Source organism: Larus michahellis, chromosome 1, assembly GCF_964199755.1.
Source record: "Larus michahellis chromosome 1, bLarMic1.1, whole genome shotgun sequence".
Lineage (NCBI taxonomy): Eukaryota > Metazoa > Chordata > Aves > Charadriiformes > Laridae > Larus > Larus michahellis.
The window spans coordinates 136,807,832-136,820,977 of NC_133896.1; the positions used below are offsets into that span (position 1 = coordinate 136,807,832).

Sequence of the window (13,146 nt, forward strand, 5' to 3'; positions counted from 1 at the left end):
AATCTGGTGTGGACTTCGATTATGCTCTGTGTCACCTTTTCTGTAGCTCCTAACTCCTCCCCTGCCAAGCGTCAAGCTAAACTAGAAGACACAACTAGATTACACGCAACTTGATCTTAGCTACAGCCATACAGCTGAAATCGCTGTAGCAGCAGTGCAGCTTAGGATGTCCCGCTGAGCCCTGTCCTCAAAAACCAAAATAAAATTTAAGACTCTGACTCCCAGCACTAAAAGGCGTCAATAATAGAAGTGCCTGATGTGTGTTAGCAAATGGGATAAAATGTCTGAGAGTGCAAAACCTGAAAGTGGTAAAACAGGCAAGAAATACTCTCCATGTTACTCTCCAGGTAGGCAACAGCAGCTCTACAGGTTTCGTCAAACTATCCCGTAAAATGGCATTGAATTTTAGGTACCTTGTTGCACAGATTAGCAGAATTAATGTGATGAAAGACAGATATATAGACAGACTGACAGTCAAACAGAGGAAAAGTAAGCAATAAAAATAAACTTGTGGAGAGCATGGAGAGGAAAGGATCTATACCCCAGAGAGGGGATAGTACAAATGCTAAAGAGTACATAGAAATATGCTTCAAATGCTAGTTCTACAACATGGAAAAGAATATTCAGATTTAAAATAAGTCTAGCTTCTAACAGTCAATTCTGTTATTCTTATAAATCATTGTCCAAAAAGAGTGCTAAAAACATTTTTCAAAACTTATTAAACAAGACATAGTTTGGTGACCCTGAAAAAATGTTTGGAGTAGAGTTTAATTAACATGCAGGTAAAAATGATGACACAACAGGATCAGTCATTGCTAATTCATACAGTTCTGCTATACAACCCTGAAGTCATATATAACATCCCTTACATTTTATACAAGTCTGACATCATGTGATAAATACTACTGGAAACAAAATTAATGGATCAATTAGCCATCCATATCTCCTTATTATCTGTGTGCATTTCCAGCTTTTTATAACAACATGAAAACCATAAAAATGACAAGGCCCATTTTATTGATATTTATGGGTAGATGTTCCATCAAGAGAAAGAACTGCTCCCAATCATCTGGGATAATATGACTTACAATTAGCAAAACCTCCAGTTTATGCATTCCAATATTCATACAAATACTGTGCATGTAGCATGCATCACCAACAGTAGGGACTATTTTTATAACTGCAAGAGCTTTATAAATAAAGTATATATGTTTTATATATCTTATCTATATAAGAGTGTGGATATTTATGTATATGTACACTTGTACAAATTTTATTTTATTTCTTCCCAAGACAGGAACCATTTACAGTGTCCAAGACAGAACTCAGCCATGTCGGACTATTTCTGTGCTTCCTGCGAAATTTATTTCTTAATGGTTAAATAAATAAATTTTCCTCTAATCTGACCAAGTCATTATTTAAACAACATTTCACTGTGTACAGTTGACTTGTTCTCTTTTCTTTATTGTTGTGAATTTGATTTATTAGGGATTGGAGGGTGGGGGGAATGTGGCAGAGGGAGGGTTAGGGAACGGTGATTGTGTGTTGATCCCAACCGAGCTGCCCTAATTTTGGGTTCCTCACTCACACTACGTTGTTGATGCCTGAAAATCAGCAAGCAAAAGGTCAGGTGTTTCATCTGAGTACTACAATTTGAGTGACTTTCATAAAAAATAATAGAATATACAAGCAAGGAAAATAAGCTGCTAAAATGCAGAGGGAAAGGGGTTGAGTATGCAAGTATCCTTCAGACAGACCTCAGTACAACCCTCAGTAGTTACTGCCTCAGTCTACAGCAAGAAAAGTAGTTTCTTGGCTGGGAAGAATAGTCCTTTTACCATTTTTCTTGCATTTACAGAATCAAAAAACAGCCCAAGCATTCATCCAAGCAGCTTTTATATAAATACATCATCAAAAAGAAAGCCAGGGAGAATCTCCATCCCTTACTGGGTGCAGGGGGGAAAGTTGCAACCAAGGACGAGGAGAAGGCTGAGATACTTAATGCCTTCTTTGCCTCCATCTTCAATAGTCAGACCAGCTATCCCCAGGGTGCTCAGCCTCCTGAGCTGGAAGATAAGGATGGAGAGCAGAACAATCCAGGAGGAAGTAGTCAATGATCTGCTTCTGCACCCAGACGTATGTAAGTCTATGGGGCCGGATGGGATTCACCCAAGAGTACTCAGGGAGCTGGCAGGAGAGCTCACCAAGCCTCTCTCCATCATTTATCAACAATCCTGGTCAACAGGGCAGGTGCCAGATGGCTGGAGGGTGGCTAATGTGACGCCCATCTACAAGAAGGGTCAGAAGGAGGATCTGGGGAGCTACAGGCCTGTCAGCCTGACCTCGGTACCAGGAAAGATCATGGAGAGGATCATCTTGAGTGAGCTCTCACGGCAAGTGCAGGGCAGCCAAGGGATCAGGGCCAGCCAACATGGGTTTAGGAAGGGGAAGTCCTGCTTAACCAACCTGATCTCTTTCTATGACCATGAGACCCACCTTCTGGATGCAGGGAAGGCTGTGGACGTTGTCTATCTGGACTTTGGTAAGGCCTTTGACACCGTCCCCCACAGCATTCTCCTGGAGAAGCTGGCGAATCATGGCATAGACAAGTGTACTCTTCTCTGGGTTAAAAACTGGCTGGATGGCCGTGCCCAGAGAGTTGTGATTAATGGGGTGAAATCCTCTTGGCGGCCGGTCACCAGTGGTGTCCCTCAGGGCTCAGTTTTGGGGCCAGTTTTGTTTAATATCTTTATCGATGATCTGGATGAGGGGATTGAGTGCACCCTCAGTAAGTTTGCAGATGACACCAAACTAGGTGGGAGAGTTGATCAGCTTGAGGGTAGGAAGGCTCTACAGAGGGACCTGGACAGGCTGGATCAAATGGCCAAGGCCAACTGTATGAGGTTTAATAAGGCCAAGTGCCAGGTCCTGCATTTCGGTCACAACAACCCCACGCAGCGCTACAGGCTTGGGGAAGAGTGGCTGGAAAGCTGCCCGGCAGAAAAGGACCTGGGGGTGCTGGTGGACGGCCAGCTGAACATGATCCAGCAGTGTGCCCAGGCGGCCAAGAAGGCCAACAGCATTCTGGCTTGTATCAGGAACAGCGTGGCCAGCAGGAGCAGGGAAGTGATCGTGCCTCCGTACTTGGCACTGGTGAGGCCTCACCTCGAGTCCTGTGTTCAGTTCTGGGCCCCTCTGTACAAGAGGGACAGTGAAGTGCTGGAGCGTGTCCAGAGGAGAGCTACCAGGCTGGTGAGGGGTCTGGAGACCAGGTCATATGAGGAGAGGCTGAGGGAGCTGGGCACGTTTAGCTTGGAGAAGAGGAGGCTGAGGGGAGACCTCATTGCCCTCTACAACTACCTGAAAGGAGGTTGGAGAGAGGTGGGTGTTGGCCTCTTCTCCCAGGTGAATAATGACAGGCCAGAGGAAATGGTCTGAAGCTGCGGCAGGGGAGGTTTAGATTAGACATTAGGGAGAATTACTTTCCTGAAAGAGTGGTCAGGCACTGGAACAGCCTGCCCAGGGAGGTGGTTGAGTCACCATCCCTAGAGGTGTTTAAGAAACGTCTAGATGTGGCACTTCAGGGCATGGTCTAGTGGCAGAGATTGTAGGTTGTTTGGTTGGACTCGATGATCTTAAGGGTCCTTTCCGACCATGAAGATTCTGTGAATTCTGTGAATTCTGTGAATTCTGTGAATCTCCCAGTTCAATCAAGAATCTACTTATGATCAGTATAACTTCTCAATTAGACTCTTCTACATACATTCTTACCACGCACAAGGCATTGGGGAGAACAGTTGAAGAGCCAAGAGGAAAACTGACTGAAGAAGTCCCCAAATTAATATTAATAAAATGTAAAACTATAGCAGCATCTGCCTCCTTAAGCTGCCTCTCATTTTCTGTTAGAGGAGTACCTCAGCAGTCCCAAGGGCTTAAATAGGTGGAGTTGCCTTCCCCGGCGGCTCATTATTTTGCAGTCATTGCAACAGCTGATGTTTTTGAAACTGGCAGGTTGCGTTAAAAAACAGATGGATATTTTATGCCTCCAGTTTGCCTTCATTGCAGTGCAATTCACTGGGTAATTTTCCAAACTGGAAATTATCATTGATTATGGCCAGGGAGGAATTGGGAAGGTCTTGGAAGTGACAAAAAGCAACAAGCAGTTTAAAAAGATAATAGACAGAAATGGCCATGAAATATCAGTTGCACGATTGCCATCCCTCAGAGGAACCCTGATAAGGAAAACTGCTTAGAAAGCACTTTGAAATCTTCCAGTGGTAGCACAAACTGTTATTACTATTATAATTTCTCTCCCTCCTGCAAGTTGGATGGCTTAGTCACTGGAAGTTAAAATGACTCATCAAATGGGCATGTGTTTGTGCCTGAGCACAGACACTGAGAAACCTCGGAAGATCCCTGGCTTTAAAAAGGACACTGAGGAAGGAATCGGTGTGTTGGTGCTGCTGTGCTCTTAGCACCCCTCCCAGACCTCTGGAGCAAAGCACAGAGGCTTAAAAACTGCTCCATCAAAGCTTGGTAGTTTTGTTTCAACCATTGTGTGCCCCTAAGGGCTGAAGCAAAGTACCCAGAGGAGAGGAAACCCAGAGCAGGGCCTCTCCAAGGGCAGGTCCTCCAGCACTTGGGCCAGGCTGAGCCGCTCAGACCCAAACAGTCTCATTTGTTGTGGATGCCCCACCCCTGGAAGCATTCAAGGCCAGGCTGGATGGGTCTTTGAGCAACTTGGCCTAGTGGGAGGTATCCCTGCCCATGGCAGGGGGGTTGGAACTAGATGATCTTTAACGTCCCTTCCAACCCAAACCATTCTATGATTCTATGATTCTGTGATTTTGGACGCGAGCTTTGGAGTCAGGCTAGAGAGCCGTCAGAGGATGGTTCAGCCAGCTCGTGACAAATAGACATTAAAAATAAGCTCAAATAATCCTTCCCGTGGCTCTGCCAACCCTCACATTGTCATTTTGCGTATATAACAGGCCCCTTGCACTGGTGTGCATGCCTGGCCATCCCTGTGCCAGCTTGGGCGCAATCCTCATTCAAAGGCAGCATTGCTCCTGCCGGGAAATGCAGGCTAGGGTGTGCTAGCTAAAGGCCAGGTACAGGGGGTGGCCTGAAGGAATTAAATGTCTAGATGTTTTGGGAGACGATGAGGGACCTTGTGCTGAGAGGCAATTCTGGTCCAACATCTGCACCCAGGCAGGCAAGCAAATGAGACTTTCTTTGGCATTCGCAAGTGGTAACCCTTGGCAGCTGTTAGACAGAGCTGGCCAATACCCTGTGTGAATGCATGAATAAAATATGCCCTGGTATTGCTAGCGACCATGTCAGCAAGTTATTGTTCTTTAAATGCTGCAGTAACATTCGTGCATGAGGAACACAACACTGAATGGAGGTTTCACCCTTGGCCAAGCTTATCCTTGCTCTGGCTTCCCTGATAAAAGAGGACGTACAGCAGGCATTAATTGCGCATGGTATGTCCAAGTGCTTTGGACATGAACACAATTGCTTTTTTTGACGGGAGGAGGAATGTGACTTACGTAAGAACAAGAAAACGAACATACCCTCTTGCAAACTAATAAGTACATTGTGTGCCGAGACAAAGGCTGCAGGAAGAGGAGGGGGCAGGCATAGCTGGGATCTTCAAACAGTGTCCTTGGCCATGCTTCTACTATGTCCTTGACCATGCTTTTACACGCCTGTATAAGCTAAACACATCTGAAGAAATGTGCAGCTGCAAGAATGAGTGAAGCACAACAACGGCCGGAGGAGCAGAGAGCAGCCCTGACAGGGGTGTCCTGAGGGCACCCTGTGGGGTAACTTGGAGGAGCCTGTGTCCTGGGTCACTCCATGGACCATCTATCTGGGTGTGTGGACCACGTGGGAGTTGGAGCTCACCATCAGCAGTGTATTGGGTGTACTCCCGGCCGAGCTCCGCTCCCGTCCCCACAAGCAGATAGAGATTGGGAGGGAAAGGAAATGTTAAAACCCCTCTGCGGGGGAGGAAGGGAGGATGCAAGGTCCCACAGGTGCAAATGGGCTTTTCTGCAGGATTCTCACATCTTCTCATAGACTCCTAAAAGTGACCATCATCTGCAGCTTTTTCGCATGAGAGCATTAATCTCAACAACGGAATAAGCAGAGGACACCTTACTTTGCATTTTTCAAAGTAGGAATGACATGCCAAGAATATGCGCATGAATAATTATTTGAGAAAAAAATACAGGAAGCTTTGCCAAATGCTACACATCAGGAAGCACTTTAATCCACATGACCAAAAAGCATTGCATTCATCAGTGCTTTCATGATAACAGGCTTTCCTCTGCTTGAACAGCTAAAATACATTGTTACATCCACAAAAGGATCGGTGACAGTTGTTTTGCACCGTATTTCCCACACTTTGTCTGACAGATCATTTCTCGCAAAGGTGCTTGAGCTGATCCAGGCATTTACACATACATATGAGATGATAGTAATTCAGCATTGCAAAGTGAATTCTGCCTCCCATGGTTACCCATGTCGTTTGAAAATTAAATGGGTTTCAGGATGAGGAATGTAACTCACACTGCATTATGGTTCTTCATACACAAAGCTGATGTAAATCTTCATCACCTTTCCTTTAAGTACCAAAAGGCCATAACTGCCACCCAGAAGCAGTGCCTGCCTTTTTCTTCACTTGACCAGCAAATTGCTGAAAGAAAATAAAATTCACCAGAAATTAAAATATCAAAGCTAAAAAATGTTGAAAGGAGAGAAGGATATGAAAAAAATCCTTGCAAATGCCTCTCAAAAGCAAATGCCTTACCCACACTTAGTGTCTTGCGTGGGGTAGTTTGTTTTGAATGAAGTTTGCAATGTAATTTACTTCTAGGTCACATCTGTACCAATCAAAAGGGCTAACCAAAAGTCTTTCTGATTTAAAAAGCTGTGTGTTTGGGACATCAATGTTCTCATGAAGAAGTCTGTTCCCAAAGCAGTCTGCCCTGAGGGAGGACTCATGAAAAGGACTACCTAACAGAAACATCTCCCCAGGTTGGGTCACTCTCAGGCTTTGCAAGAGAAGAAGTGGGGAGCAACACAGCGGCTGTGACAGCTGTCCTGTTTCTGCCAAGGCAAGGAAACGGCTGCAGCAGGGTGGGCTCACACGTGCTGTCACTGGCCACGCAGTGCCTCTGCTCCCCAGATGGGATGCGCACAGTGCCATTTCCGTTTTGATTACCAGGGAGTCCTCAGGGCAGATCCATATGTCACTGTGAGGATCCCAGTGACTTTAAAGTACATTGCTGGCAAATGCCATGACCGCCATTGCCAACCTGGTGACACCTACAGAAATGGCCTGGGAGACCTTCCCTGGTGAAGAGGAGCCTTGGAAGAGACCTGTGGTGGGTCTGATGAGACCTGAGAGAAGCAGATGTCAATTTGTTACTCTTCTGAAACTTCCTTACCAGGGGAATTAAGGGAAAACAGCTTTAAAATTTTCATCACAGACCATCGGAAGATCGCACAGGCATTTCTACACTGGTATGGGAAGGGTAAACATAAGCAACAGTGGCTTTCTTCCTCTTTCAGCCTTTGCCATCATAATGAAGCTACAAAAAATACCTGTCCTATTGAACAGCTTCTTATGTAGGGTGATTTAGTGTTATTGCATAAGGCACCTGGAGATAGTAATTAGAGCCCAAATGCTGCTATACAACTTACATGCCCTCTTGAAGGCCATAATTAACCAAATTAAACCAAGTGTTGATTTGGGGGAGAGAGGGAAGGCTTCCCATGATGCTGCCATGACTTTGCAGTGAGTGCGGTGGTCCCCGGCACCATCCCCAGCTGCCATTTTTTGGTTTTACCATCAGGCGTGATGGGGAGAGGTGAGGAAGGACTTCCAGCAGTGAACAACGGGAAGCTCAGCTCCTGTCACTGGCCAAATTTCCCAACTCTGAATGCAGGCCTGCCTGTGCAGGGGCACCCGGTTGGGGCTAGAAAGGTTTATGGAAGGAGAGAGGCAGAGCAGGAGGGCAGCAGGAGTTAGGACAATAAGAAGCGAAGTGTCCCGTCCCCCCAGGGTGTTGGCAGGGGGACAGCTCTGCCGGGGGCATGGGACCGAGATGCGCTTCCCCCTGGCTCGCCTGCGCCCAGGAGGCTTCGCTGGGGGCTAGCGAAAATGCCACTTTTCTGCTGCGTTTGTTCTGCTGAGGAGGAAGAGAGTGTGTGTGGTCTCCTGGCTTAGGGAACGCTCCGCATTTTATTGCTCCTTAGCTTTAGCGTAACTGAATTGCAGCAGCTAGTCTGCCGTCCGGGCCAAGCAGGCCTCAACTTGCACGAAAGGAAATTAACACTGAGGGTTTCGAGCTAAGCCCATTTCTACACTAGGGTAGAACTGAAGCGTTTTGACACATTCGGCTAATTTGTGCAGTAATCTAAACAGTGGGAAAGAACTCCCTCCTGTTAACCCACGAGCAGCTAATATCCACTCCAACTACAATTTCTTCCTCCATAGAAGGGACCAAATTCTCTCTCCTTAAAATTTTGGCACTGGCACCAAGAGGCTAGGAATCCCTGAGGATTTCAGCACGCATTCATTCATACTGATGAAACATCATCTTTCCTTAGTGGGGACAGGCCCTCAGCTAGGCTGAAGCATTCATGAACGGTAAGTCTGGAGGGAACGCAAAGAGCTTTGCTTTGATAAACCACTGCAGCTGGACTGCCTGAGCTGTGCTGAGTGTTAATCAATCAGCTTTATTTAATGTATTTCTTTATTTATAGGAAGGGCTCATAAAGTTCACCTATGGCAAAAACTATAGCAGTGAGCTATCTTCACTAAGCAAAGCTGTTAAGCATTCGGATGGGTTTAAAGGTATGAAAATATAACATTGCTGATGGAATATAACCCAAAGGGCAGGATGCATTTTCATCTTTAAGGTATTGATTGTGGCTGTTACTGTTCTTAGAAAAAGTCAGATTCCAGTAAAAAGCCAAACTGCATTACAGTTTTACAACTAAATCACCAAAATGATCCTAAAAACAATTATCTTCTTATATACCAATAAAACACCAATAGTTAAAAGTAACAATAGGCTAATTATTTTGCAACAACACCGCATACAAATCTCAACCTACCCGTTTCAGGGAACCACATTTGAAGAGTGAAGGAAAGGTCATGCCATTATACACAATCTGTTCCTGTGGAAATTTATACTAGCTGGAAAAGAAACTACAGTCATACATCACTACATGGGATGGGGAAAGACTCTCTCTTCAGCTGCCCCATGAGGGATGAATAAGCTTGTGCTTTCTGTAAACCTTTGAGGTCCATCTTAAGTACAGTACTAGCATGAGTGTAAGTTTTCTGTGAAGAGTGTCTACGTCTGTCCTGTGGCTCCTGAGGTTTTCAGCTGCAAGTCAGAAGCTCACGCTGCCAGGGCTCTTCTGGGAAAGGAGATGTTTAACCTGCAGAGGGAGAGTGAAGAATTAGAGCCCGGATCCTGTGGCCAGCCCACTGAGACAGTGAGCTCCTGCACACAGAGGAGCCTGTCTCCTGACAAGTAGCTTAATGGCACTGTTACAGATACAGAGCTGGAGCTTCCTGAGGGATCCAGCAGCTTTGTCCAACAGTTACAACCTGCAAACCAATCAGTGAGGTCTTTCAGCCAGACAAGAGTCACACAAACTCTTAGCAGTGGGGTTTGTAGTAAGATCCCCACAGCATTCAGGCTATGATTGGCTACTAAAAAGAAATATGGAATGCTTAGAGGAAAGTAATTATTTTTACTAACCAACAGAGATGTCACCATGGTGGGGTAGGGTCTGCCTGACACTGCAAAGTGTCTTTCTAATACCCACTCCTTGCTGCTTCAAAATTCTTTCCCAGATGATCAGTGCTAGCGTTTTGACATCTGTCTCCACTAAACACATCTCTGGGTGCCAGTGAGTGCTGGTTGATTTGGCTTTATTGCCTCCAGAAAGACCGTACAAACCAAACCTACCAGCTTTACTCTGGACCCATATCTTTGCAGGTGACAATAGAAGGGGCTATTCTGGAAGGTTGATGTCTTCATTGCAAAACTGAAGACAAGGTACCCTGAGGCAGAGCGGAGCAATGAAGCCTGGCTGTAGCCTGGCTCATTCTGCCTGCCAACAGATTGCTTCAAGGCTATTTTTGTGTCCTTCATCTCCAATCCCTAAATCATAGAATGAATCATAGAATCATAGAAGGTTCGTGTTGTGAAGGGACCTTAAAGATCATCTAATCCCAACCCCCCTGCCATGGGCAGGGACACCTCCCACTAGACCAGGCTGCTCAAAGCCCCATCCAGCCTGGCCTTGAACACTTCCAGGGATGGGGCATCCACAACTTCCCTGGGCAACCTGTTCCAGTGCCTCACCACCCTTACAGTAAAGAATTTCTTCCTGATATCCAATCTAAATCTCCCCTCTTTCAGTTTGAAGCTGTTACCCCTCGTCCTATCATTACACTCCCTGATAAAGAGTCCCTCCCCATCTTTCCTGTAGACCCCCTTTAGGTACTGGAAAAGTGCAGCATCAACTACTCCAGCAGCACCCCAAGAGCTAAATGCCGACCTCTCCTAGCTTTATCAGTACAGCTCTTTCAGTTTTGCTTCCTCAGTGTCAATGAGGTATTCAGGCTTTACCTGGAAACGGTTGCCTTTAACACTCAAGGTTGCTTTTGGTATTGGTCTTCTTTGACCTGCTGGCTCCTTCTACCACTTCCCTAATTCAGAAGGGAAATTACTCATGTGTATCATGATCACCTCCTAGAGACCTGTCCAGGTACAGGTGAAGTATTCATGGCTTATCTTGGGTTGAGGGGTTATCTCATCTCAACTATACAAAGCACTTCCTTCATGTTACAACATTCCTAAGTCTGATTCTGTATGCTACTAAATACATTTTAGTTGCACATACGCTTACTAACCATATGTCACTAAAAAATCTTTACCATTACTTTGTCTTTTCATAGAGATTACAAATAATACATAAATATTATAGATGACGGACATTTTAAAAGGGCTTTTAGTCCAAGGAGCTTCCACTTCAGCCCAACGAGGCACAGGACACTACGGTGCCACGCTGACTGCTTCAGAGATGAGGAGATGATACCTGTGAGATCCACAAGCCTGACGTCTACAAACACTGATCTTCTGCTTTGATAACTGCTCTGTAGTTGCTGAGACCGATGTTGCCCGAATGAATTCAAAACAGAAAGGAATTACTTCTTCTCCCACATTTAAAAGTTACAAGAAAACTCGGCTCATAACAGATTTTCAGCAGAATCAAATGCTAATCATAAAAAGAGGTCTGAGTACACAAGCCTAATTATTATACAGTGCCGTTTCTCCAAGATTATGAAGTGCAAAAAGCAATCATGCTGTTTGGCTCCAATTCTAAGCTAAACTACTCCAGCAAATTCTGCTTCATGATCCTGAATCTGCTGACATATTTATACTGTTTACTGTGTGATTTCCTATGTCCTTTTTAAGCAAGTTGAGAAAACTGACACACACACAGCTGGAACTAAAAAGACTTTTATATTTTACATTTAAAATGCAAGGATACTGAGAGGATAAAGAAGAGTTTAAGTTTGTGAGACATTTTAGCATCAGATTACTTTCAAAACTTTTTCTGTGCAACCTTGGCTTCCAGAAGTGAAACTGTTGGGGGCTGCTGGGAAGGCACAAGGGATGGGAAGAGCATCCTGCAGCCAGAGGAAGGAAGAGGGCTGTGCTGCTTGACTGTACTGCTGCATCCCACGCGGCTCGAGCACTCTGCACCCCATATTAACCCGAATGCCAGTGTTGGGTCCCTTCGGTCACGCTTGACCAGAAGGTACAGCTTGTGTCAAGTCACTTCTTTTGGCATTTTAGACCACCTCCATGATGGCTGGAGAACAAGACCAATTCAGAGCAGGTGCAGCCAGAGGGCACGTGCCAGGGCGTCACACCAACCAGCACCCCACTGCCAGCCCCACTTCAGGCTTTGCCTGTCCACAGACTGTAAGCAGAATTTATGCAGATTTATACCTGTTATGCCTTTAATACTAACAGTGATGGCAATATGCATAAGCCTTGGATGTGAGAGGTGCAGGGAGCATCAATCACGGTAGGTCATACGCTAAGACATCAGCTCCAAGGCACCTTGCTTTATGGTTGTCACTTCTTCACTGGTCCTCTAATATATCTATTAATATTAATTCTGTTTAACATAGAACCATAGAATCACAGAATGGTTCGGGTTGGAAGGGACCTTAAAGATCATCTAGTCCCAACCCCCCTGCCATGGGCAGGGACACCTCCCACTAGACCAGGCTGCTCAAAGCCCCATCCAGCCTGGCCTTGAACACTTCCAGGGATGGGGCATCCACAACTTCCCTGGGCAACCTGTTCCAGGGCCTCACCACCCTCACAGTAAACAATTTCTTTCTAATATCTAATCTAAATCTACCCTCTTTCAGTTTAAAACCATTACCCCTCATCCTATCATTACACTCCCTGATAAAGAGTCCCTCCCCATCTCTCCTGTAGGCCCCTTTTAGGTACTGGAAGGCCGCTATAAGGTCTCCCTGGAGCCTTCTCTTCTCCAGGCTGAACAACCCCAACTCTCTCAGCCTGTCTTCATAGGAGAGGTGCTCCAGCCCTCTGATCATCTTTGGGGCCCTCCTCTGAACCCGCTCCAACCTGTCCATGTCCTTGTGCTGAGGGCTCCAGAGCTGGACACAGTACTCCAGGTGGGGTCTCACCAGAGTGGAGTAGAGGGGCAGAATCACCTCCCTCGACCTGCTGATTATATTTCTTTTGATGCATCTATATACAGGTGGTTCATAAAATCTATTGGTGACCATATATTTTATGAACTCAATCCAAAGCTAAGCTCTTGCTTTACTTGTCATTTATTTTTATCATTCTCATATACTTTCTCTATGTATGTGACTATAGCATGTCCCTGGGGGTTAATACTTTCAAAAAGCTGTGGTATATATCCTAGGAGCTCCGACAAGGGGAGCTGCATTGATTTGATGCATATTCAGGAGGTGAACGTGTAAGAGAAAGTATTTGGCTCCTGAAAACCCCAGCTTTTTGAGTATTGCAAGATGTGGTCTTCCCCTCTGCCAGGCCC

At 45.6% G+C, this 13,146-nt stretch overlaps 1 long non-coding RNA gene across 1 annotated transcript in view; it reads right to left on the minus strand.

The window, feature by feature from the left end:
- Positions 1-6,257: 6,257 nt before the first annotated feature.
- LOC141750310 (uncharacterized) overlaps positions 6,258-13,146 on the minus strand; it is a 35,493-nt gene continuing 28,604 nt past the window's right edge. Inside the window, exons 2-3 of the long non-coding RNA XR_012589635.1 lie at positions 9,133-9,462; positions 6,258-6,703 (exon numbers count right to left, since the gene is read on the minus strand). This is a non-coding gene — a long non-coding RNA (uncharacterized LOC141750310). The remainder of the gene's footprint in view (positions 6,704-9,132; positions 9,463-13,146) is intronic.